We start from the raw sequence: 25,826 nt of genomic DNA, 5'->3' as shown, positions 1-25,826 counted from the left end.
GTGGCACATATATACAATGGAATATTACTCAGCCATAAAAAGAAACGAAACTGAGCTATTTGTAATGAGGTAGATAGACCTAGAGTCTGTCATACAGAGTGAAGTAAGTCAGAAAGAGAAAGACAAATACCGTATGCTAACACATATATATGGAATTAAAAAAAAATGTCATGAAGAACCTAGGGGTAAAACGGGAATAAAGACACAAACCTACTTGAGAATGGACTTGAGGATATGGGGAGGGGGAAGGGTAAGCTGTGACAAAGCGAAAGAGAGGCATGGACATATATACACTACCAAACGTAAGGTAGATAGATAGTGGGAAGCAGCCGCAGAGCACAGGGAGATCAGCTCGGTGCTTTGTGACCGCCTGGAGGGGTGGGATGGGGAGGGTGGGAGGGAGGGAGATGCATGAGGGAAGGGATGTGGGAACAGATGTATATGTATGACTGATTCACTTTGTTATAAAGCAGAAACTAAAAAAAAAAAAAAAAAAAAAAAAAAAAAGCAGAAGGACTCCATGAATACATCTCTTCCCTTTTCCAACAAATAAAGATGAAAGGGAACTATTTGCAGAGGAAAGAAGCAAACATTCATTTTAATTATAAAAGATTAAAAGACTTCCAGTTTGCGGCGCCTCTTGTCCCTCTGAGGGAGGCACAAGTGCAAATGAACATATCTAGGAGACAAAAACAGACTCACAGATACAGAGAAAGGACTTACGGTTGACAAGGGGAGGGTGAGGGAGGGAAGGATTGGGGGTTTGGGATTAGAAGGTGGAAACTATTGTACATAGGATGGATAAAAATCAAGGTCCTACTGTATAGCACAGGGAACTATATTCAATATCCTGTGATAAACCATAATGGAAAATAATATGAAAAAGACTATACATGTGTATAACTGAGTCACTTTGCTGTACAGCAGAAATTAAACACAACGTTGTAAATAAGAAAAAAGATAGATATATTTGAACAGGGGAATGACATGTCCCTGACGAGTTCTTTAGCATCTAGAGCAAAGTTTGCAATGAACGAATTCAAATCTTTCCCTAACCCTTTCACATTTAGCTTTTAATTTATAGAACCAAAATACTGAGGAGGATGTGATTGAATGTCTAAATAATTCCCAGCCAGTAAGACTCCCTTATGCATAAATGACACATCACTAAAATGTAAAACTGTTGTGATTCAAAGGACACCATTAAGAAAGTGAAAAGACAAAAGAAAACGACCTGTTATACATCACAGAATGCCAACTTGAAGGACTGTGATTTCTCATCAGAAAACATAGAGACCAGAAAAGAATGGAATAACATCTTTAAAGTATTAAAGGAAAAGACCAAACCAGGATATTATATCCTTAAAGCAGGGATATCCTTAAAGACTGAAAGCCAAACAAAAGCCAAAACGAAGGCTGATGGAGATGAGAGAAAACTAAGAGAATTCATCACCAGACAATTTGCTCTAAAAATATTACATGAAAGGAACTTCTTCAGGCTGAAGTGAAATGACACAAGAAAGAAGTAAGCTTGCAACTTCAGGAACAAAGGAAGGGCAACAACAATGGCACGTATCTGGAAAAATGATCCTCTTACATTATTTTATATATGTATGACTTTTTTTTTTTTTTTTGGCCGCACCTGCGTGGCTTGTGGGATCTTAGTTCCCCTACCAGGGACTGAACCCGGGGCCCCAGCAGTGAAAGTGCTGAGTCCTAACCACTGGACCGCCAGGGAATTCCCTGTATATGTATGAAAGAAGGATACCACAGTCTCAGAGGGTGGCGTTCAAGTCATAGAAAGGTGACCCATATGACAGCTATAACAAAGAGTGGAAGGTAAAAGAATCTATATGGATGTAAGGCTTCTGGATTTTACTGAATTGGTAAAATATTAACTCTAGACTGTGAAACAATACGTATACATAGTGTTATTCCAAGAACAATTAAAAAATGACAAACTCAAGAAAATTGGATCACCTCAATAGTCCTATATTTAGGAATTGTGGACAAGATAGCTAAAACATTCACATACCTGTTTTGTGAAAAGATTTTCTCTTGGTGAATTGCCTAGGAGTGGGCTTTTGGGTCATATGGTAAGTATGGCCCTCTCAGCCAGCCCTGGCCACCACTTCAGGTGTCACCCCAGCAGGATCTGGGTGGTGTGGGCACTTCCGTTCTTAGCGGCTCTCCCCTCCAGTGCCGCCAGGGGAAAGGGCAGGAGGACGCAGAGGCGCTGCTGCCAAAGCTGCCGCCTCTTGTGGGAGCCGCACAGCCAGCAACCTTGCTCCGCTTTGCTGGGCAGGGACCCCGTCCAGTACAGTTAGTTCCCCCGACAGCACTGGGGCCAGGCCAGGGGAGAAGGGCCAGCTGTCCTGCCAGGAAGCTCATCACCCTCAAGGCAAACACCTCCAACCCTCAGACCCCGGGAGATTCAGAAGCGCTAGACGGTCCAGGCGCGTATCCTCACCTGTGCGCCCCAGGGCGTGACGTGTACTCTGCGCATGCGCCACCCCTCGCTAACCTCTTTATTGCGTCCCGCCGACGCAAGCCCATTGTTCGCTCACAGGTTGCAGGGCTATAAATACCAGCAACAGGCCAAACAGTGCGCACTCTGCTTTTGGCCGACTTGGCAGCTGAAGGAGAGTGCTCGGCACCCAGCCTCTATCCAAGGACCGATCTCACCCAAGTCCTCTACGGGCAGTTACTTAGGTAGGCCCTGCCCCTCACCCCCGCCCCGGGCACTGGGGGACCAGCACCTGCCAGGAGGGCTCGGCTGCCCCCAGCCCGCTCCCCGCGCCCACAGACTTCCCGTGGCCGGCCCGGGTCACCCAGCTGTCTATGGCCAGCCCACAAGTGTCCAGTGACTCTGCATCTGGGCTTTGCCACAGAGTCTCTGAGACCCCATTCTACCATCCCGCAGGCCCTGCGCTCCTTTCTGGGGGTCCATAAGGACCATCTGCAGCCGAGGCCGTCGGAAGAAGGCGGTGATGGGTGCTCTCACCTCCATGATGTTCCGTAGCTCAGTGTCCGCAGTGGACACAGACACTGTCAGTGTGGCGCGGGGGCAGCCAGTGCCGCCCACGACACCCAGCTGTGTCCCAAACTGCAGCACAGAGCAGACGGCGTTGAGGGCCCTGGGAGAGAGCGGGAAAGGGATGGCCAAGCAGGAGGACGTCCCCACAGTCATAGGGGGGAACAACGACCAGAGAAGCGGCCCCGATGGCACCGGGGGCACACGATCTGCATTTAGACCCCTGGGGGTCACTTTATTCGTGCCCAGGCCTGGACCTCTGCAGAGAAACCTCCACGCCAAGAGGCCAGAAGACAGTTCCAACAGGACACGCCACACCTCCTGTATGAGCTCCTGCCCTAAAAGAAACGCCATCACGAGCTCGTATAGCTCCACCCGAGGTTTCCCGCCCGTGAACAGTAGGAGGGGTCCCGCCATACCGCACGCAGGGCTGCCCCAGAAGTCCTCAAAGAAAGGGAGCGAGGAGGGCCCTCCGTCGCCCTCTGCAGCTCCGGTGGTTTCCCAGAGGAAAAGCCAGCCTGACAAGGATGCAGAGGCAACAAGAGGGCAGAAACCGGCCTGGAGGAACTGCTCCCCCACATCTGACAGTCCCAGGCCCCAAAAACGCAGGTTTCCTCTGCTGCCGCACAGGCGAGGGGAGCCTCTGAGGCTGCCCTCACCCCCTCAGCTGGGTTTCCGGGTCACCGCCGAAGACCTAGACGCGGAGAAGGAAGCAGTGCTCCGGCGCATCCTCGGAAGCCTGGCTCCTGACTGGCCCGCTCCTGCCGCTGCTGCGGCTTCCCTTCCCTGCTCCATATCCTGATTGGCAGCAGCGAGGAACCCTGTATTTGAAACGGCAAGCTCCAGCCTTCGCCTGTGCTCCAGCACCCCCAGCTAAGCGCAGCCGCACAGAAGCATCTTCTGGGGGTGCTTCATCCACAAATTCCACCGTGGGCACCCATTTGAAATGGCAAGCTCCAGCCTTCGCCTGTGCTCCAGCACCCCCAGCTAAGCGCAGCCGCGCAGAAGCATCTTCTGGGGGTGCTTCCTCCACAAATTCCACCGTGGGCACCCATGCCAGCACCCAGCTGGGTTTTGGGAGCAGAACGGCTGCCCAAGATCTGAGCTGCATCTTTTCAGCTCTCAGAATTACGGCAGGAACCAGGGCCCCCCTCCCCTAGCACCACACACAGCAATGGGGGAAGCGTGGGCCTGAACTCCGGGGCCCTCTCCTCACCAGAGCTACGCCCATGGTGACCACGGGACCCAGCAATAAGAATAAGCTTCGGTTTGAAGACACTACTGCCCCCATCTTAAGTCACATCCCTGGGGGCACACCCAGGCAGGGCCCCCCTACTTCCAGCGGAGGGCCCAGCCCATGCCCAGCCAAGGCTGCCTTTAGGGGCGTGTTGGTTCCGGCCTCTACTCCTAGCAGCCTCACCTCCGCAGTGGGCACAGCAAGGTGCCGCCTTGCTGTTAGGGCAAGGCCCTTGGCTGGACATAAAACCACTGGGCCATCGACCAAGTCATTCTCCTCCAGGCCGAGATTCATTATTACCTTGGGGTGTAAGAGGAGAAAGTTGACCTGAGCCAAGAAGTTCGGGGAGGGTCCTCCCAGGCTGGGCCTCGTGTGGACCCTGTTTCGATGTGAAACGGACGTCTTAGCCCTAACCTCTGTAATCCTGGAGCAAACTGGGAACCCAGAGATACAGCATTCCGTTCCCACCCCCGGCCTGCAGTCTTCCCCCCAAAGGTGGATGGTCCCAGCGGTCAGAGTCCTCAGGACAGTAAACAAGAGGCCCTAGCCTCGTCCCCTGCAGTCCTGGAACAAGGGGATACCCCTGTGTTGTCTTCATAGCTTATAATAAAGCTTTGTTCTTGTTCTTTTGCGTAATCCTCACGTGTCTGTGATCTGTAGATCAAGTGTGGAAAAGCACTGGCTTGTGTGAGTGGTGACATGGAAAGCCAGACCTGTTTACAGTTTCCTGTGGACCCACGCATAGGGTGTGGAGAATAGCACAATGTGATGGCTACAAGGACTGACCCCTGAATAGTAAAAGTGTGTTTTGAGTTTAAGTGATGCAGCCCAGGATAAAATGAGCCCAAGGTAGGGATAAATAGGGAGGATCATCCTTGTCTGTTGGAATTGCTACTTCTCACCCACCTCTGACTTGGAGGGGGCTAGGTCATCCCGAGTGTACAACAGGAGCCCGCACTCTACACACTAGTCTTTTCTAATGCAGCAAATCTCTTTTTTATTTTCTACTTTTTTACTTTTAGAGTCCTAGGCAAATCACCTACATACATATCTCCCCTAAAGAGTATGGGCTTGGCATCAAACTTTCTGGAATGGGTCAAACAAGGAAAGCTTTAATTCTAGGATGTGACATCTCCTGGAGCAATCTGTGACATTCTGCTTTAAATAAAGCAGAAGAGAGAACTTGGGAAGATGGCGGAAGAGTAAGACGCGGAGATCACCTTCCTCCCCACAGATAACATCAGAAATTCATCTACACGTGGAACAACTCCTACAGAACAGCTACTGAACGCTGACAGAAGACCTCAGACCCCCCAAAAGGCAAGAAACTCCCCACATACCTGGATAGGGCAAAAGAAAAAAGAATAAACAGAGCCAAAAGGATAGGGACGGGACCTGCACCAGTGGGAGGGAGCCGTGAAGGAGGAAAGGTTTCCACACACTACAAGCCCCTTCGCGGGCGGAGACTGCAGGTGGCAGAGGGGGAAAGCTTCGGAGTAGCGGAGGAGAGCACAGCAACAGGGGTGTGGAGGGCAAAGCGGAGATTTCGGCACAGAGGATCGGTGCCCTCAGGCACACACCAGCCCGAGAGGCTTGTCTGCTCGGCCGTCGGGGCGGGCGGGGCTGGGAGCTGAGGCTCGGGTATCGGCTCAGTCGGAGCGCAGGGAGAGGACTGGGGCTGGCGGCAGGAAGAGAGCCTGAAGGGGTTAGTGCACCACGGCTAGCCCGGAGGGAGTCCGGGGAAAGGGTCTGGAGCTGCCGAAGAGGCAAGAGGCTTTTTCTTCCCTTTTGTCTCCTGGTGCGCGAGGAGAGGGCATTAAGAGGGCTGCTTTGGGAAGCGCCGGAGACGCGCGCGAGCCGCGGCTAAAGGCGCGGACCCCGGAGACGGGCGAGGGACGCTGGGGCTGCTGCTGCTGCCGCCGCCGCCGCGGGGCCTGTGTGCGAGCGCGGGTCACTGTCCGCCCCGCCTTCCGGGGGGCCTGTGCACCCCGCCACTGCCGGGGTCCCGGAACCCGGGGACGGCTTTCCCAGGAAAGCGCACGAAGCGCCTCGGTCTGGTGCAACGTCACGCCGGCCTCTGCCGCAACAGGCCCGCCCCACACTGCGCGCCCCTCCCTCCCCTCTGCCTGAGTGAGCCAGAGCCCCCGCATCAGCGGCTCCTTTAAACCCGTCCTGTCTGAGCGAAGAACGGACGCCCTCCGGCGACCTACGCGCAGAGGCGGGGCCAGGTCCAAGGCTGAGACCCGGGAGCTGTGAGAGCAGAGAAGAGAGACAGGGAAATCTCTCTGTGCAGCCTCGGAGGCAGCGGATTAAAGCTCCACGGTCCACTTGATGTGCCCTGCGTCTGTGGAGTGCATGAATGGACAGCGAATCATCCCAAATTGAGGAAGTGGACTTTGAGGACAAGATTTAAGACTTTCCCCCCTTTTCCTCTTTTTACAACGAATTATCCCAAATTAAGGAGGTGGACTTAGCAAGATTTCAGACTTCTCGCCCTTTTCCTCTTTTTACAACGAAGTATCCCAAATTGAGGAGGTGGACTTGGAGAGCAAGATTTTTGATTTTTCCCCCTGCTCTCTTTTTGTTAATGTGTATGTGTATTCTTCTGTGTAAGGTTCTCTCTGTATAGCTTTGCTTCCACCATATGTCCCAGGGTTCTATCTGTCCGTATTTTTTTCAATAATTACTTTTTAATTTTAATAACGCTACGATATTTCATACTTTATTCTATTTTACTTTACCTGCTCTTTCTTTTTTCCTACCTTCCCTTCCTCCCTCCCTCTGCCCCTCCTTTCCTTCTTTCTCTCTTTCTTTCCTTCTTCCCTCCCTCCCTTCTTCCTTTCACTCTTTTTCTTTCCTTCCTCCCTTCCTCCCTCCCTCCCAGCCCTCTTCCTTTCACTTTCTTTTTCTTTCCTTCCTCCCTCCCTCCTGTCTTTCTTTCCTTCCTTCCTCCCTCCCTCCCTCCCTTCTTCCATTCACTCTTCCTTTTTCTTTCATTCCTCCCTCTCTCCCTTTCTTTCCTTCCATCCTTCCTCCCTCCCTCCCTCCTTTCTTTCTTCCTTCCTTTCTTTCCTTCTCCCTTTCTTTCTCTCTCTCTTTCTTTCTTCTACTAATTCCTTCTTTCTAGTTTTTCTCCCTTTTATTCTGAGCCGGGTAGATGAAAGGCTCTTGGTGCTGCAGCCAGGAGTCAGTGCTGTGCCTCTGAAGTGGGAGAGCCAACTTCAGGACACGGGTCCACAAGAGACCTCCCAGCTACACGTATTATCAAACGGCAAAAATCTCCCAGAGATCTCCATCTCAACACCAAGACCCAGCTCCACTCAATGACCAGCAAGCTACAGTGCTGGACACCCTATGCCAAACAACTAGCAAGACAGGAACACAACCCCATCCATTAGCACAGAGGCTGCCTAAATCATAATAAGGCCACAGGCACCCCAAAACACACCACCAGACGTGGACCTGCCCAACAGAAAGACAAGATCCAGCCTCATCCACCAGAACACAGGCACTAGTGCCCTCCACCAGGAAGCCTACACAACCCACTGAACCAACCTTAGCCACTGGTGACAGACACCAAAAACAACGGGAACTATGAACCTGCAGCCTGTGAAAGGGAGACCCCAAACACAGTAAGTTAAGCAAAATGAGAAGACAGAGAAACACAGAGCAGATGAAGGAGCAAGGCAAAACCCCACCAGACCTAACAAATGAAGAGGAAATAGGCAGTCTACCTGAAAAAGAATTCAGAATAATGATAGTAAAGATGATCCAAAATCTTGGAAATAGAATGGAGAAAATTTTTAGAATGAAGAAACGTTTAACAAGGACCTAGAAGAACTAAAGAGCAAACAAACAGTGATGAACAACACAATAAATGAAATTAAATATTCTCTAGAAGGGATCAATAGCAGAATAACTGAGGCAGAAGAACGGATAAGTGACCTGGAAGATAAAACAGTGGAAATAACTACTGCAGAGCAGAATGAAAAAAAAGAATGAAAAGAATTGAGGACAGACTCAGAGTCCTCTGGGACAATATTAAACGCACCAACATTCAAATTATAGGGGTCCCAGAAAAAGAAGAGAAAAAGAAAGGGACTGAGAAAATATTTGAAGAGATTGTAATTGAAAACTTCCCTAATATGGGAAAGGAAACAGTTAATCAAGTCCAGGAAATACAGAGAGTCCCAACAGGATAAATCCAAGGAGAAACACGCCAAGACACATATTAATTAAACTATCAAAAATTAAATACAAAGAACAAATATTAAAAGCAGCAAGGGGAAAAAAAAAAACAAGTAACACATAAGGGAATCCCCATAAGGTTAGCAGCTGATCTTTCAGCAGAAACTCTGCAAGCCAGAAGGGAGTGGCAGGACACATTTAAAGTGATGAAAGAGAAAAACCTACAACCAAGATTACTCTACCCAGCAAGGATCTCATTCAGATTTGGTGAAGAAATTAAAACCTTTACAGACAAGCAAAAGCTAAGAGACTTCAGCACCACCAAACCAGCTTTACAACAAATGCTAAAGGAACTTCTCTAGGCAGGAAACACAAAAGAAGGAAAAGACCTACAATAATAAACCCAAAACAATTAAGAAAATGGGAATAGGAACATACATATCGATAATTACCTTAAACGTGAATGGATTAAATGCTCCAACCAAAAGACACAGACTGGCTGAATGGATACAAAAACAAGACCCATATATATGCTGCCTACAAGAGACCCACTTCAGGCCTAGGGACACATACAGACTGAAAGTGAGGGGATGGAAAAAGATATTCCATGCAAATGGAAATCAAAAGAAAGCAGGAGTAGCAATTCTCATATCAGACTTTAAAACAAAGACTATTACAAGAGACAAAGAAGGACACTACATAATGATCAAGGGATCAATACAAGAAAAAGATATAACAATTGTAAATATTTATGCACCCAACATAGGAGCACCTCAATAAATAAGGCAATTACTAACAGCCATAAAAGGGGAAATCGACAGTAACACAATCATAGTAGGGGACTTTAACACCCCACTTTCACCAATGGACAGATCATCCAAAAAGAAAATAAAGAAACACAAGCTTTAAAGGATACATTAAACAAGATGGACTCAATAGATATTTATAGGACATTCCATCCAAAAACAACAGAATACACATTCTTCCCAAGTGCTCATGGAACATTCTCCAGGATAGATCATATCTTGGGTCACAAATTAAGCCTTGGTAAATTTAAGAAAATTGAAGTCATATCAAGTATCATTTCCAACCACAACGCTATGAGACTAGATATCAATTACAAGAAAAAAATCTGTAAAAAATACAAAGACATGGAGGCTAAACAACACACTACTTAATAACCAAGAGATCACTGAAGAAATCAAAGAGGAAATAAAAAAATACCTAGAAACAAATGATAATGAAAACACAACAACCCAAAACCTATGGGATGCAGCAAAAGCAGTTCTAAGAGGGAAGTTTATAGCAATACAATCCTACCTTAAGAAGCAAGAAACATCTCAAATAAACAACCTAACCTTACACCTAAAGCAACTAGAGAAAGAAGAACAAAAAACCCCCAAAGTTAGCAGAAGGAAAGAAATCATAAAGATCAGATCAGAAATAAATGAAAAAGAAATGAAGGAAACAATAGCAAAGATCAATAAAACTAAAAGCTGGTTCTTTGAGAAGATAAACAAAATTGATAAACCATTAGCCAGACTTATCAAGAAAAAAAAGGGAGAAGACTCAAATCAATAGACTTAGAAATGAAAAAGGAGAAGTAACAACTGACATTGCAGAAATACAAAGGATCATGAGAGATTACTACAAGCAACTATGTGCCAATAAAATGGACAACCTGGAAGAAATGGACAAATTCTTAGAAATGCACAACCTTCCAAGACTGAACTAGGAAGAAAGAGAAAACATAAACAGACCAATCACAAGCACTGAAATTGAAACTGTGATTAAAAATCTTCCAAAAAACAAAAGCCCAGGACCAGATGGCTTCACAGGTGAATTCTATCAAACATTTAGAGAACAGCTAACACCTATCCTTCTCAAACTCTTGCAAAATATAGCAGAGGGAGGAACACTCCCAAACTCATTCTACGAGGCCACCATCACCATGATACCAAAACCAGACAAAGATGTCACAAAGAAAAACAACCACAGGCCAATATCACTGATGAATACAGATGCAAAAATCCTCAACAAAATACTAGCAAACAGAATCCAACAACACATTAAAAGGATCATACACTATGATCAAGTGGGGATTATCCCAGGAATGCAAGGATTCTTCAATATATGCAAATCAATCAATGTGATACACCATATTAACAAACTGAAGGAGAAAAACCGTATGATCATCTCAATAGATGCAAAGAAAGCTTTTGACAAAATCCAACACCGGTTTATGATAAAAAACCCTCCAGAATGTAGGCACAGAGAGAATTTACCTCAACATAATCAAGGCCATATATGACAAACCCACAGCCAACATCGTCCTCAGTGGTGAAAAACTGAAACCATTTCCACTAAGATCAGGAACAAAACAAGGTTGCCCACTCTCACCACTATTATTCAACATAGTTTTGGAATTTTTAGCCACAGCAATCAGAGAAGAAAAAGAAATAAAAGGAATACAAATCGGAAAAGAAGAAGTAAAACTGTCACTGTTTGCAGATGACATGATACTATACGTAGAGAATCCTAAAGATACTACCTGAAGACTACTAGAGCTAATCAATGAATTTGGTAAATTAGCACGATACAAAATTAATGCACAGAAATCTCTTGCATTCCTACATACTAATGATGAAAAATCTGAAAGTGAAATTAAGAAAACACTCCCATTTACCACTGCAACAAAAAGAATAAAATATCTAGGAATAAACCTACCTAAGGAGACAAAAGACCTGTATGCAGAAAATTATAAGACACTGATGAAAGAAATTAAAGATGATATAAATAGATGGAGAGATATACCATGTTCTTGGATTGGAAGAATCAACATTGTGAAAATGACTCTACTACCCAAAGCAATCTACAGATTCAATGCAATCCCTATCAAACTACCACTGGCATTTTTCACAGAACTAGAACAAAAATTTTCACAATTTGTATGGAAATACAAAAGACCCCGAATAGCTAAAGCAATCTTGAGAAAGAAAAATGGAGCTGGAGGAATCAGGCTCCCTGACTTCAGACTATACTATAAAGCTACAGTAATCAAGACAGTATAGAACTGGTACAGAAACAGAAATGTAGATCAATGGAACAGGATAGAAAGCCCAGAGATAAACCCATGTACATATGGTCACCTTATCTTTGATAAAGGAGGCAAGAATATAAAATGGAGAAAAGACAGTCTCTTCAATAAGTGGTGCTGGGAAAACTGGACAGCTACATGTAAAAGAATGAAATTAGAACACTCCCTAACACCATACACAAAAATAAACTCAAAATGGATTAAAGACTTAAATGTAAGGCCAGACACTATCACAAACTCTTAGAGGAAAACATAGGCAGAACACTCTATGACATAAATCACAGCAGTATCTTTTTTGACCAACCTCCTAGAGAAATGTAAATAAAAACAAAAATAAACACATGGGACCTAATGAAACTTAAAAGCTTTTGCACAGCAAAGGAAACTACAAACAAGACAAAAAGACAACCCTCAGAATGGGAGAAAATATTTGCAAATGAAGCATCTGACAAAGGAGTAATCTCCAAAATTTACAAGCAGCTCATGCAGCTTAATATCAAAAAAACAAAAAACCCAGTCCAAAAATGGGCAGAAGATCTAAATAGACATTTCTCCAAAGAAGATATACAGATTGCCAACAAACACATGAAAGGATGCTCAACATTCTTAATCATCAGAGAAATGCAAATCAAAACTACAATGAGGTATCATCTCACACCAGTCAGAATGGCCATCATCAAAAAATCTACAAAGAATAAATGCTGGAGAGGGTGTGGAGAAAAGGGAACCCTCTTGCACTGCTGGTTGGAATGTAAATTGATACAGTCATTATGGAGAACAGTATGGAGGTTCCTTAAAAAACTAAAAATAGAACTACCATATGGCCCAGCAATCCCACTACTGGGCATATACCCTGAGAAAACCATAATTCAAAAAGAGTCATGTACCAATGTTCATTGCAGCTCTATTTACAATAGCCAGGACGTGGAAGCAACCTACGTGTCCACCAACAGATGAATGGATAAAGAAGATGTGGCACATATCACATATATACAATGGAATATTACTCAGCCATAAAAATGAAAGAAACTGGGCTTCCCTGGTGGCGCAGTGGTTGAGAGTCTGCCTGCCGATGCAGGGGACGCGGGTTCGTGCCCCGGTCTGGGAGGATCCCACGTGCCGCGGAGCGGCTGGGCCTGTGAGCCATGGCCGCTGAGCCTGCGTGTCCGGAGCCTGTGCTCCGCAACGGGAGAGGCCACAACGGTGAGAGGCCCGCGTACCGCAAAAAAAAAAAAAAAAAAAAAAAAAAAAAAAAAAAAGAAAGAAACTGAGTTATTTGTAGTGAGGTGGATGGAACTAGAGACTGTCATTCAGAGTGAAGTAAGTCAGAAAGGGAAAAACAAATACCGTATGCTAACACATATATATGGAATCTAAAAGCAAAAAAAATGGTCATGAAGAACCTAGGGGCAAGATGGGAATAAAGATGCAGACCTACCAGAGAATGGATGTGAGGATACGGGGAGGGGGAAGGGTAAGCTGGGACAAAGTGAGAGAGTGGCATGGACATATATACACTACCAAACGTACAACAGATAGCTAGTGGGAAGCAGCCGAATAGCACAGGGAGATCACCTCGGTGCTTTGTGACTACATAGAGGGGTGGGAGAGGGAGGGTGGGAAGGAGGGAGATGCAAGAGGGAAGAGATATGGGGATATGTGTATATGTATAACTGATTCACTTTGTTATAAAGCAGAAACTAACACACCATTGTAAAGCAATTATATTTCAATAAAGACGTTAAAAAAAACACCATTAGATTTCACCTCACACCTGTCAGAATGGCTATTAACAAAAAGTCAACAAATAACAAATGTTGGCGAAGATGTGGAGAAAAGGGTACCCTTGTACACTGTTGGTGGGAATGTAAATTGATGCAGCCACTATGGAGAAGAGTAGGGAGGTTTCTCAAAAAACTAAAAATGGAACTGCCATACGACCCAACAATTCCATTCCTGGGTACATATCTGAAAAAAACAAAAACACTAATTTGAAAAGATATATGCAACACAATGTTCATATCAGCATTATTTACAATTACCAAGACATAGAAACAACCTCAATGCCCATCAGCAGATGAATGGATAAAGAAGAAATAGTATCTATATACAATGGAGTACTGCTCAGCCATAAAAAAGAATAAAATTTTGCCATCTGCAGCAACATGGATGGACTTGGACAGCATTATGCTAAGTGAAATAAGTCAGACAGAGAAAGACAAATACTGTATGATATGTGGATTCTAAAAATACAACAAACTAGTGAATATAACAAAAAAGAAGCAGACTCACAGATATAGAGAACAAACTATTGTTTACTAGTGGGTGGGGGCAATATAGGGATGAAGGAGTCGGAGGTACAACTATTGGGTATAAGATAGGCTCACGGATGTATTGTACAATACAGGGAATATAGCCAATATTTTATAATAACTGTGAATGGTAACGTTTAAAAATTGTATAAAAAATAAGTAAATTAATTGCAAAGAAAAAAAAGAAAGATTCTGAACATCACTGTGATCACTCAACATCACTGAACATCATCTGAGAAATACAAAATCAAACCACCATGATGTATCACCTCCCACCCGTCAGAATGACTATTATCAAAATGACAACAAATAACAAGTGCTATAGAGGATGTGGAGAAAATGAACTCTAGTGCACTGTTGGTGGGAATGTAAATTGGTGTAGCCACTATGGAAACAGTAAGAAGGTTCCTCAGAAAAACTAAAAATTGGGCTTCCCTGGTGGCGCAGTGGTTGAGAGTCCACCTGCCGATGCAGGAGACACGGGTTTGTGCCCCGGTCCGGGAAGATCCCACATGTCGCGGAGCGGCTAGGCCCGTGAGCCATGGCCACTAAGCCTGCGCGTCCGGAGCCTGTGCTCCGCAACGGGAGAGGACACAACAGTGAGAGGCCCACGTACCGCAAAAAAAAAAAAAAAAAAAAGTTGAGAAGAAAGAAAATGAAATATGTAATCACACTGTATTTCACCATTACCTACATAATTATTTTTACTGAAAATCTTTATTATTCACATTATTGTATTGCATGACTTCCTTTCAGCCTAAGTAACTTCTTTTAATATTTCTTTTCTTTTTTTTTTTTTTTTTTGGCCACACCATGCAGCTTGTGGAATCTTAGTTCTCTGACCAGGGATCAAACCCGGGCCCTTCAGAAACTGAGACACAGATGTAGAGAATAAACGTGTGGACACCAAGGGGGGAAAACAGCGAGGGCGGGGCAGGGTGGTGGTGGTGTGATGAATTGGGCAATTGGGATTGACATGTATACACTGATGGGTATAAAATTGATGACTAATAACCTGCTGTATAAAAAAATAAATAAAATTAAATTAAAAAATTAAAAAAGAAGAATATATATAGGAATACAGAAATATCCAGCACCCAATTAAAAATTACCAGGCATGCAAAGTAGTAGGACATTAAGGCCCATAATGAGGAAAAATATCAATCAACTGAACCTGACCCAGAACTGACACATATGTTAGAATTAGCATACAAAAATAGTTATAAAAAAACCCCAAAAAAACCCGGGCCCTTGGCAGTGAGAGCGTGGAGTCCTAACCACTGGACCACCAGGGAATTCTCTCTTTTAATATTTCTTGTACAAAGTCTGCTAGCAACCAATTCTCACCATTTTTATTCACTTGGGAGTGCCTTTATTTAATCTTCATTTGTAAGAAATAGTTTTGCTGGGTATAGGACTCTCTTGGTTGGCAGAATTCTTCCTTCAGCACTTTGAATAAATATTCCTCCACTTGTTATATGTCTTTAGGAAAATTTCCAGGGGGCTTTAAACAGTCGTTTTTTGTTTTGTGTTGTTTATAATTTTGACAGTTAAATAGTTGCTTCACTGCGGACAGTGTCTGCCAGGCTCTTCATAGCACCTTTCCAGAAATCCGGCCTCTGTGATATTCAGATTTTTAAAAATATCTTTTAATCACCAGGTTCCCCTTCCACTTTTTGGTCTTTTTTAAATTGAAGGAACAAGATTTTTTTTTCCCTATAGTTCCCCACAGTCTGGATTTTTCTGATTGCATCCCTATTGAGACAGGCTGGGACCTCGGACCCAGGTCCCTTTGCTGCAGTGCTTGCACCTGGGTCTCCTCAAGCAACAAAATACAAAGAAACTACACAGGACTAAAAATAACTGTGTACATGTGCAGTTGGGGCAAATTATGAACAAGATACAAAAAGACCAAAACCCCACATAGCACCACCAAGGGGATAGGCAGACCACCTAAGCCACCCCTCTGCCCCGACCCCTGGACCACCCTTACCCTCACTATCCTCAGGGAGCAAGGAAGGGAATCTGTTACTTGTTTTCACTCCCCCTGCTGCAGCAGGGGCCCCAATAAAGCCTTGCCTGAATTTTTTGTCTGGCTTCTTATCAATTTCTATTGATTAGGCCAAGAACCCTGGTCGATAACACTATGGTATAGTTTATCATATTTTTCTGTCTCTGTATTTCCCATATATTAGATATATCCTACCATCCCAATAGGTCAAATTCAGATTTGATATTTTTTTGCCAGTAATACTTCATAGTTTGTGTTGTGTTCTTCCATCGGAGACACATAATATCAGATACTCTCTCTTTTTGTAATATAAGCAGTTGTCAGTGTTCAATACTTCCATCTGTTAGTTTATTGGGGGAACATTACTTTTAAAGGATGGATACTGTTCACTACTTGCATGTACCATTATTTAGTTAATCATTCCCTAATTGGGATATCTGGGTTCCAACTTTTTGCTATTATAAAATATTATGTATGAATATCCTTGCAATTCTTTGCCCAGTTGTGCACATATTTCCTAGATTCCTGGAAGTAAAACTGCTGTAAGATATGAAAAATTATTATTTTGAGATGTCACCAAATTGCCTACCAAAAGTTTTTTTACCAATTTATATTTCCATCAAATATGCCTGTTTTCTCACATTCTTACCAGCTGGCGTTACCTGTCTTTTAAATTTTTGCCATCTCATTATCATTATCTCATTATTATCTCATACCTTTTGCCATTATCTCATACCATTATTATCTCATACCTTTTGCCATCTCATTATCGTTATCATTATCTCATTATTATCTCATACCTTAATTTATACTTTAATTATTAGTGGGGTTGAACATATGTTCATTTATTTGCCTTTGTACTTCTTCTGGGAACTGCTCATTTACACATTTTGTGGGTCAAATTCCTTCACCTCTTGCAAAGTCCACCAGACTCAGCCAAACAATCAAACTCACATGACTACCATTGGCCACATTTTATACTCAGAAAGATACAGGCCAGGAGACACAGTGTAGGAGCAGGGCAGCATCAGGCATTTCTCTTCATTGAAGACTTTGTAGCACTCCGGGAACTAGTCACTGCCCCCACCCACACCAAGTGAAAGCTTAAGTATTAGAAGACACAATCACATTGTCATTATCAGGGTGTGAAAACCACCTTGGTTTATGTCTCAAATAGGAACCAATATCTCTTTTACTGTCCATGAACTTAGCTTCCCGGTTCTCTGTAAGGTACATGCCTAATTCCAAGATTCACTGTATTCAGAGAAGCCTAAAGATATCACTTCCTAACAGATATTTATATTTTATTTACAATCTTCCTGGTCTAGGTGTAGATAGCAGAGGTCATTTTTACCATAATCAATGTTGCCTGGTAACAGAACTGATGTTCCATCTTATCAGGTATCCAGGAGAAGAGAGCAGAAAATTAATTCAAGGTCACATATGTCCACAGGGACAGAGAAAGGAGTTTTTCTTAATACTTTTCCCACACCTTTCTAAGCCTCAGTTTCAGTATAAGAATAAAAGTATCTACCTTTGTAGGGTTGCTGTAAAAATTGCATGAAATAATATATATAAAGTACTTTTGTAGTCCATGGCACATAGTTTAAGCATTCAAAAACTAGTATGTGTCATTATTACAGGGATTTTGCAAAGTTATATTGTGATATTTAAATAAAACTAAAAGGGAAGCTGTTATTAAAAATAACAGAGAAAATAATGGATGTCAGCTGAGTCACAAAAATATATGGGGTGTAGCAATCTCAGTGTCAGAAAGGAAATCAGTGGCAAGAATTTGGGTGAACTACATGAGCTCGTGTACAAACAGCCTGAACGAGATCACTGGGTAAAATGCCAGGTCTCCGTTTTTCAGTGGTTAACCATAAAGTTATGTACTACCTAGATCTGCACTGTCCAATACAGTAGTTACTAGACACATGTTGTTATTTAAAATTAAACTAATAAATATGAAATATAACTTAAAATACAGTTCCTCACACATTCTAGCCATATTTCAAGTACTCAATAGCCCAGTGTGATTACTGGTTACCATACTGGACAGCGCAGATAAACAACATTTCTATCACCACTTATCTTGAGGCCTGACGTTACATTCTTCCTTACATTGCCTGGCTTCAGACCATTTTACTGTTCAAGTTGCTCAGGAATATAATGAAAGAGAGGAACCTCAGATAAATACATTTTGTTCCTAAGATGTATAGTAAGGAGAGGCTGAAACTTTTGGTTAAGTGAAACTTTTGGTTTTGTTACCCTTTCTGTGATATTTTTCTCAATTTCTCCAGTTAGGATCAATCACTTCTTTCATATTCCTAGTTTATACTTTTATTAAAGAACTAAATTTGCTTTGTGCTGTAATGATTTATATAAAGTATATACGTCCATCCTCCCATTAGGTTTTAAGCTCCCTGAGGTGAGGAACCATATTTGTAACTATATTTATACCACCATACACATAGCCAATCTCACCTTCTAGAAGCTTAGCACAGAGCTTTATATACAGCAGGCACTCAACAACATGAGGTGAATTATTATTAGAATTGTAAACTCCATGAAGGTAGGAAATTTATTTATCTTTTTCATCAATGTGTGCTCCAGAGTGTAGTATAGTGACTGGCACATTGTAAACACTCAATAAATATTTATCTAATAATTTTGAATTCCTTTATCCAAGGCCACAGGCAGGTGAAAAGTTAGCTTTCTGAGACGATGTGTAGAGAAAGATCCCCCAAACTTAACCATCATTACTAAGGTAAACATGTGAGAGAAGTGATGGTCTATAATAGGAAATAATGTCCTCTAAATTACATGGCTCTCCGACACTGGCAGTAATATTTTAAATGTGATATGATTCCCCTGTCTTCCCTTCTCTTATTGCTTCCATGCTGAGGCAGAAGTCTTATGAAGCAGTAGGCAATTTCATTTAAGCCCAGTAGAGGGAATCAGGATGTCATTATATCCGATACATTCCTCCACCCTCACACTAGACACATAAACATTCTGAATTTGACCTTTCTTGCAATTTTCAGATTTAAAAGTTTGTTAAAGCCTGAGAGGTATTCTTGTCAATAACCTTGACCATTGTGATTAACGTTAACATTCTACAATGTCAAACAGAAGTGACTAATCGTAAATTTATCATCTTAACTACTTTGTATTCTTTCTCGAGAAACTTAAGACTGATCAAATCCATCATCTTTATTTTCCTAAAATCCCAGTGAGGCAAATAGTTACTGAATGGTTACCATGTACAAAGGAGAATCTATAATAGGGAAGACAAACAAGAACACTCCACTCAATCTTATATTTGTAGAATGCTTTATAACTGAAAAGTACTATAACATATATGCTGACATTTATTTACCCAATTTTTGTGATGAGAAAACCAAGACTATAAGTGAATTAGTTTTTTTAAGTTTCTTAAGGTCTGTTAGGTGGCAGAAAGTATTTTGCTTCTATTACTAAATTAATAAAAAACTAATGTAAAAAGTTATTTGCCCAAAATCTCTCCTACACCAGCCGGAGGCAGATCCAAGAAGGTAACTCCAGAGCCCTGGTTTTCAACCAGACTTTTTTTTTAATTGCCTGTGTCTAAATGAGACCTCAATAGCTTATTTAGTGCACTCTTTTACAAGATGAACATATCTAAAACTATCTCAAACATGTAGTTTTCTACTTCTTTGTAAAACTGTCTTGAAAAGATGGCAGCCCAACCTTATCACAGAAAATAGAGACAGAGTACAATTAAGTACAAAAATACTCTCACATGAGGTTTTCTGAACAGTTTAATTCTGCCTCTATGCAGTCAGAAGCCATTTTCTGAGGAACAGAATAGAAGATGGGAGAGTTCCACTCTAACGTAGACTCTAGACATCCCAAAACACTTAGGATGACAGGTAAAGCTATTTCTATTACGTGGACCTAGGGTACAAGGGATTTTTGTTGCTGTTTTTCAGTGCTTACTCCTAACAAAGGGAATTGGTCATGATACAAATCTGTTCTGCTACAGATCAGACATGGTGCCATGGCATTAATCAGATGTTGGCTAAAAGAGGTAAAAGCTAGCTCAAGGGGGCTAGGATCAGAAATATACCCATATAGAATGGCCTAGTGCCTCTCAGCATAGCATTAATCCAGGGAGGTGAGCTATGAAATAGCAAAAATTATTTGAACTCTTTTGATATTCAATCCATTAGAAGACCCTAAAAGTCACAGTAATAATGTTATGTAAACCCCCAGCCACTCTAAAATTTAAGCCTTGAAGTTAGGCAGGTTAAGTCCAAGAGGTCAGAGGGGCAGTGAGAATACATTAACTAGCAAAGATCATGAAATCTAATCCTAGATGAAAGAATATTTTTTAGACCCAGATTTCCATTGCCAGACAGATTCAGAAAGTAACAGATAAGTAACTACGTGGAGGAAAAGAAAGGCCTGACGGTCAATTCTGTTCTTAAGGAGGTAAGCAGAGATCCTATTTTACCTCCAGAAATAATTATAATTTAAAGAACAACAATAGTTTACACTAAGGGCAAGCACTTTGCATTTGTTATCTAATTTAATCTAATAAAGAATCCTATCATTATTCCTATTTTACATGGGGAAACTAAGACTTAGAGAAATTAACCTGCTTAAAAATCACACAGATAATCAGAGATGGGATTTGAACAAAGGTCTGACTCCAAATCCTTTGCCTTAACTCTAAGCTACAAACTTCAAGTCATTTGCAATCTAAACTGGTATCTCTAAATTACCTGACTAGCACATTCTTGCAGGAAATGAAACGGTTCATTCAGAAAAGATGACTGTTGACACTTCAACTTGTGTCAAAATAAACACTAGAATAGCCAAGAGTAAATAAGAGAGGCTGGACAGTGTCTGGCACTGTCATTTCCCGCCCCCCATCTTGTTTCTTCATAGCAGTTATCTTTGATAAACAAAAATATTAGCACAGTAATACTTCCAGACCCTTTTGGGAAAAGCATGGAATTTTTTCCTGACCCCAAGATTGATCTGGGGGACAATCATATACAACCAAATTAATCCTCTCAGTGGAGAGCTAGTCATCTAACAGAATTTTTTAAATCTCAGTATTTTAGACTATGGATCAGATGCCATCTTTCTGAGCCTGATGCTGTAGTCTAAACAAAGTATTCTGATCCAAATACTATTCCAGTACTGTAACATCTACTTAGCTGGTTGCCTGAGCTCACAAAGAAACAGCACTTGGAAAACCCCACATCTCAACTTATTAATCAAAGACTAAAATTACTTCTGATGGTTTGGCTCTCAAACTTACTTTGCTCCTCAGGTAAGTTCCAGAACAAAAGACTGAGATCGGCTGGGACCTGGGGCCCTTTACCAGAGTGCTTGTACTTGCACCTGGAGGAACATCTCCTCCAGCAACAGAATACAAAGAAACTATAAGGGACTAAAAATAACTGCATGCATATGCAGTTGGGGCAATTATGAACAGTAAGATACAAAAAGGCCATGAATCAACTGCCATTTCTGAGGTGCTGGGAGCAAAGGCAGGTACTGCGCATGATCCCTGCACACAGCATCACCAAGGGGGTGGGCAGACCACCTAAGCTGGCCTCCTGCCCAACCCACGGATCCACCCCTACCCTCACCAGCTTGCCACCCATCCCACGAGCAAGGGCACCTGTTACTTGTTTTTGCTCCTCATGCTACAGCACGAGTCTCAATAAAGCCTTGACTGAATTTCTTGTCTGGCCTCTTATCAATTTCCACTGATTAAAGAGTCCAAGGATCTCAGTCAGTAGCAAGAATAGCTCTTGGTAAATTGTTGATTTCTTCTGTTTCAGTTCAGCGAAGTGGCATAAGAGTGACCCAGCTATATTGAGCCAGTTCCCTCCCCAGTCAGCTCTGGGTTTCCTACAAAACTCTTTTCATTATCTAAATCAGTCAGGAACCCAATAACTGTAGGCACATAATAAAGTTATAAGAAGTGAATAAGCCTGGTTCTAATTTGCACCCCACATCCACCCCAGTAGAGGAGAAAAAGCTCAAAACAGAAAAATATTCATGCGTCCTGAAGTTTTAGCATCCTAAACCTGGAAAAAACTTTGAAAGGAGATTTAGTACAATAATTTCCAACTGCTGGTTTAGAAATTAGCGCTGATCCCTGACAAAACAGTCATTAGTCTAAGAAATACTGAGAAAAATATAGGCTATGTTATAAGTTTTCCATACGGCTAAATTTACTGATTTAAATAAATCATGCTTTATTCTGAGATTATATTTTGCCCAGTTTTTAAGTATCAATTATTATTCCCACAACTAGGGTGCCTGTAGGCTGCTGGTGGGGGACTCTGATGCCCAAGGAGATGGGAGGAACCCCAGAGTGAACCAGTAGGACGTAGGGGGACTGAGGGGGGGAGGAGGAGTGGAGGCCAGACAGGATTGGCGAATTTTACATTCCCTGAGGTGAGGGAGATCAGGAGAGGCAGGTGTGAGGGACTCTCTGGGAGGAACGGAGGGTGATCGCCTGGCCCACTCGGGCCAGGGAGCCTGCTGGGCTCCCAGGCTGATCCCCTGCCCTCCAAGGCACCCCCTTACCCACCTGGCCACATTGGTCCTGGGAACATAGGAGGGAGGTCAGGAAGATCAGGAGAGTCAGGCAGGAGGGGCCCTCCCAGACCCCAGACCAGAGGAGCAGGAGAGAAGAGGGAGTTTGCCCTGCCCACTCAAGCCCAGGAAGACTGCTGGGCTCCCAGGTGAGGTCCGCTGCCCTCTGAGAACAGGGGTGGGGGGCATGCCTGGGCCCCTTCTGTTCCTTGAGCCTAAGCCCCACTGCCCACAGCCCACAGGGGTCCTAAGCATTGGCCCTGCCCACCACCCAAACCTCGCCCTTTTTTTTTTCTTTTTTTTTCCTCCTCCTCTTTTCTACTATTGTGGTACTGATGTACCTTCCAGTTGTGATTCACCTATATTTTTATTTTTACATTCTTTCTATCATGTCTGTTAGTTTCCTAGTCTAATTTTACTTTTTACTTTGTTATTGTTTTTTGGTGTTTTTCTTGCCACCCCACATGGCTAGTGGGATCTTGGTTCGTGAGCCTGGGGTCGGGAGGAAGCTCCTGTGCTGGGGGCTCTGAGTCCGAACCACTGGACTAACAGAGAACCTCAGACCCCAGGGAATATTCATCAGAGTGAGGTCTCACAGAGGTTCTCATCTCAGCACCAAGACCCAGCTCTACCCAACAGCCTACAAACCCCAGTGTTGGAAGCCTCAGGCCAAACAACCAATAAAACAGGAACACAATCCCACTCATAAAAAAAAAGAAAATGAGATGGCAAAAAAATATGTCACAGATGAAGGAACAAAGTTAAAACCTACACGACCAAATACATGAAGAGGAAATAGGCAATCTACCTGAAAAAGAATGCAGAGTAATGATAGTAAAGATGATCCAGAATCTCAGAAACAGAATGGAAGCAAGGATTGAGGAAATACAAGCAAAGTTTAACAAACATCTAGAAGAACTAAAGAACAAACAAACAGACATGAACAACACAATAACTGGAATGAAAAATACACTAGAAGGAATCAATAACAGGATAACTGAGGCAGAAGAACGAATAACTGAGCTGGAAGACACAATGGTGGAAATAACTGCTGAGGAGCAGAATAAAGAAAAAAGAATGAAAACAACTGAAGACAATCTCAGAGACCTCTGGGACAATACTAAATGCACCAACATTAGAATTATAGGGGTCCCAGAAGAAGAAGAGAAAAAGAAAGGGTCTGAGAAAATATTTGAAGAGATTATAGTCAAAAACTTCCCTAACATGAGAAAGGAAATAGTCACCCAAGTCCAGGAAGCACAGAGAGTCCCATGCAAGATAAACCCTAGGAAAAACACACCAAGACACATATTAATCAAACTAACAAGAATTAAATTCAAAGAAAAAATATTAAAAGCAGCAAGGGAAAAACAGAAAATAACATAAAAAGGAATCCCCATATGGGTTATCAGACGATTTTTCAGTGGAAACTGCAGGCCAGAAGGGAGTGGCATGATATACTTAAAGTGATGAAAGAGAAAATCCTACAACCAAGATTACTCTACACAGCAAAGATTTCATTCAGATTCGATGGAGATGTAAAAAGCTTTTCGACAAGCAAAAGCTAAGAGAATTCAGCACCACCAAACCAGCTTTACAACAATTGCTAAAGAAACTTCTCTAGGCGGGAACCACAGGAGAAGAAAAAGACCCACAAAAACAAACCCAAAACAATTAAGAAAATGGTAATAGGAACATACATATCAATAATAACCTTGAATGTAAATGGATTAAATGCCCCAACCAAAAAACACAGACTGGCTGAATGGATACAAAAACAAGACCCATATATATGCTGTCTACAAGAGACCCACTTCACACCTAGGGACACATACAGAATGAAAGTGAAGGGATGGAAAAAGATATTCCAAGCAAATGTAAATCAAAAGAAAGCTGGAGCAGGAATACTCGTATCACAGAAAATACACTTTAAAAAAAAGACTGTTACAAGAGATAAGGAGGAACACTACATAATATCAAAGGATCAATCCAAGAAGACGTTATAACAATTATAAATGTTTATACACCCAACATTGGAGCACCTCAATACATAAGGCAAATGCTAACAACCATGAAAGGAGAAACTGACGGTAACACAATAATAGTAGGGGACTTTAACACCCCACTTACAGCAGTGGACAGATCATCCAAACAGAAAATAAATAAGGAAACACAAACTTTAAATGACACAATAGATCAGATAGTTCTAACTGATATTTATAGAACATTCCACCCAAAAGTGGCAGATACACTTCCTTCTCAAGTGTACACAGAACATTCTCCAGGATAGATGACATTTTGGGTCACAAATCAAGCCTCGGAAAATTTAAGAGAATTGAAATAGTATCAAGCATCTTTTCTGACCACAACGCTATGAGACTGGAAATAAATTACAGAAAAAAACTGTAAAAAACAAAAATACATGGAGGATAAACAGTGCGATACTAAATAACCAAGAGATCACTGAAGAAATCAAAGAAGAAATAAAAAAATACATAGAAACAAATGACAACGAAAACACAACAACCCAAAACCTATGGGATGCAGCAAAAGCAGTTCAAAGAGGGAAATTTAAAACAATTCAATCTCACCTCAAGAAACAAGAAACATTTCAAATAAACAATCTAACCTTACACTTAAAACAACTCGAGAGGGCTTCCCTGGTGGTGCAGTGGTTAAGAATCCGCCTGCCAATGCGGGAGACACGGGTTTGAACCCTGGTCCGGGAAGATCCCACATGCCGCGGAGCAACTAAGCCCGTGCGCCACAACTATTGAGCCTGTGCCCTAGAGCCTTCGAGCCACAGCTACTGAAGCCTGTGCGCCTAAAGGCCGTGCTCCGCAACAACAGAAGCCACTACAATGAGAAGCCCGTGCACAGCAACGAAGACCCAACACAGCCATAAATAAATAAATTAAAAAAAAAAAAAAACTAGAGAAAGAAGAACAAAGAAAACCCAAAGACAGTAGAAGGACAGAAGTCATAAAGATCAGAGCAGAAATAAATGAAATAAAAATGAAGAAAACAATAGCAAAGATCAATAAAACTAAAAGCTGGTTTTTTGAGAAGGTAAAGAAAACTGATAAAGCCTTAGCCAGACTCATCAAGAAAAAAAGGGAGAGGACGCAAATCAATAAAATTAGAAATGAAAAAGGAGAACTCACAATTGACACCGCAGAAATAAAAAGGATTATAAGAGACTACTACAAACAACAATATGCCAATAAAATGGACAACCACGAAGAAATGGACAAATTTTTGGAAAGGTACAATTTTCCTGGACTGAAGGAGGAAGAATTAGAAAACATAAACAGACCTATCACAAGTAATAAAATCGAAAC

General features: G+C 42.4%; 1 protein-coding gene across 6 annotated transcripts in view; it reads right to left on the bottom strand.

Annotated features, from left to right (window-relative positions):
• TMEM116 (transmembrane protein 116) overlaps window positions 1–25,826 on the bottom strand; it is a gene marked incomplete at its 5' end in the record, with an annotated part of 144,508 nt that overhangs the window by 68,264 nt on the left and 50,418 nt on the right. The window lies entirely within an intron of this gene.

This window comes from Mesoplodon bidens (assembly GCF_964165515.1).
Source record: "Mesoplodon bidens genome assembly, chromosome: 13".
Taxonomy (NCBI): Eukaryota; Metazoa; Chordata; class Mammalia; order Artiodactyla; family Ziphiidae; genus Mesoplodon; species Mesoplodon bidens.
This window is presented reverse-complemented; position numbering and strand designations above follow the sequence as displayed.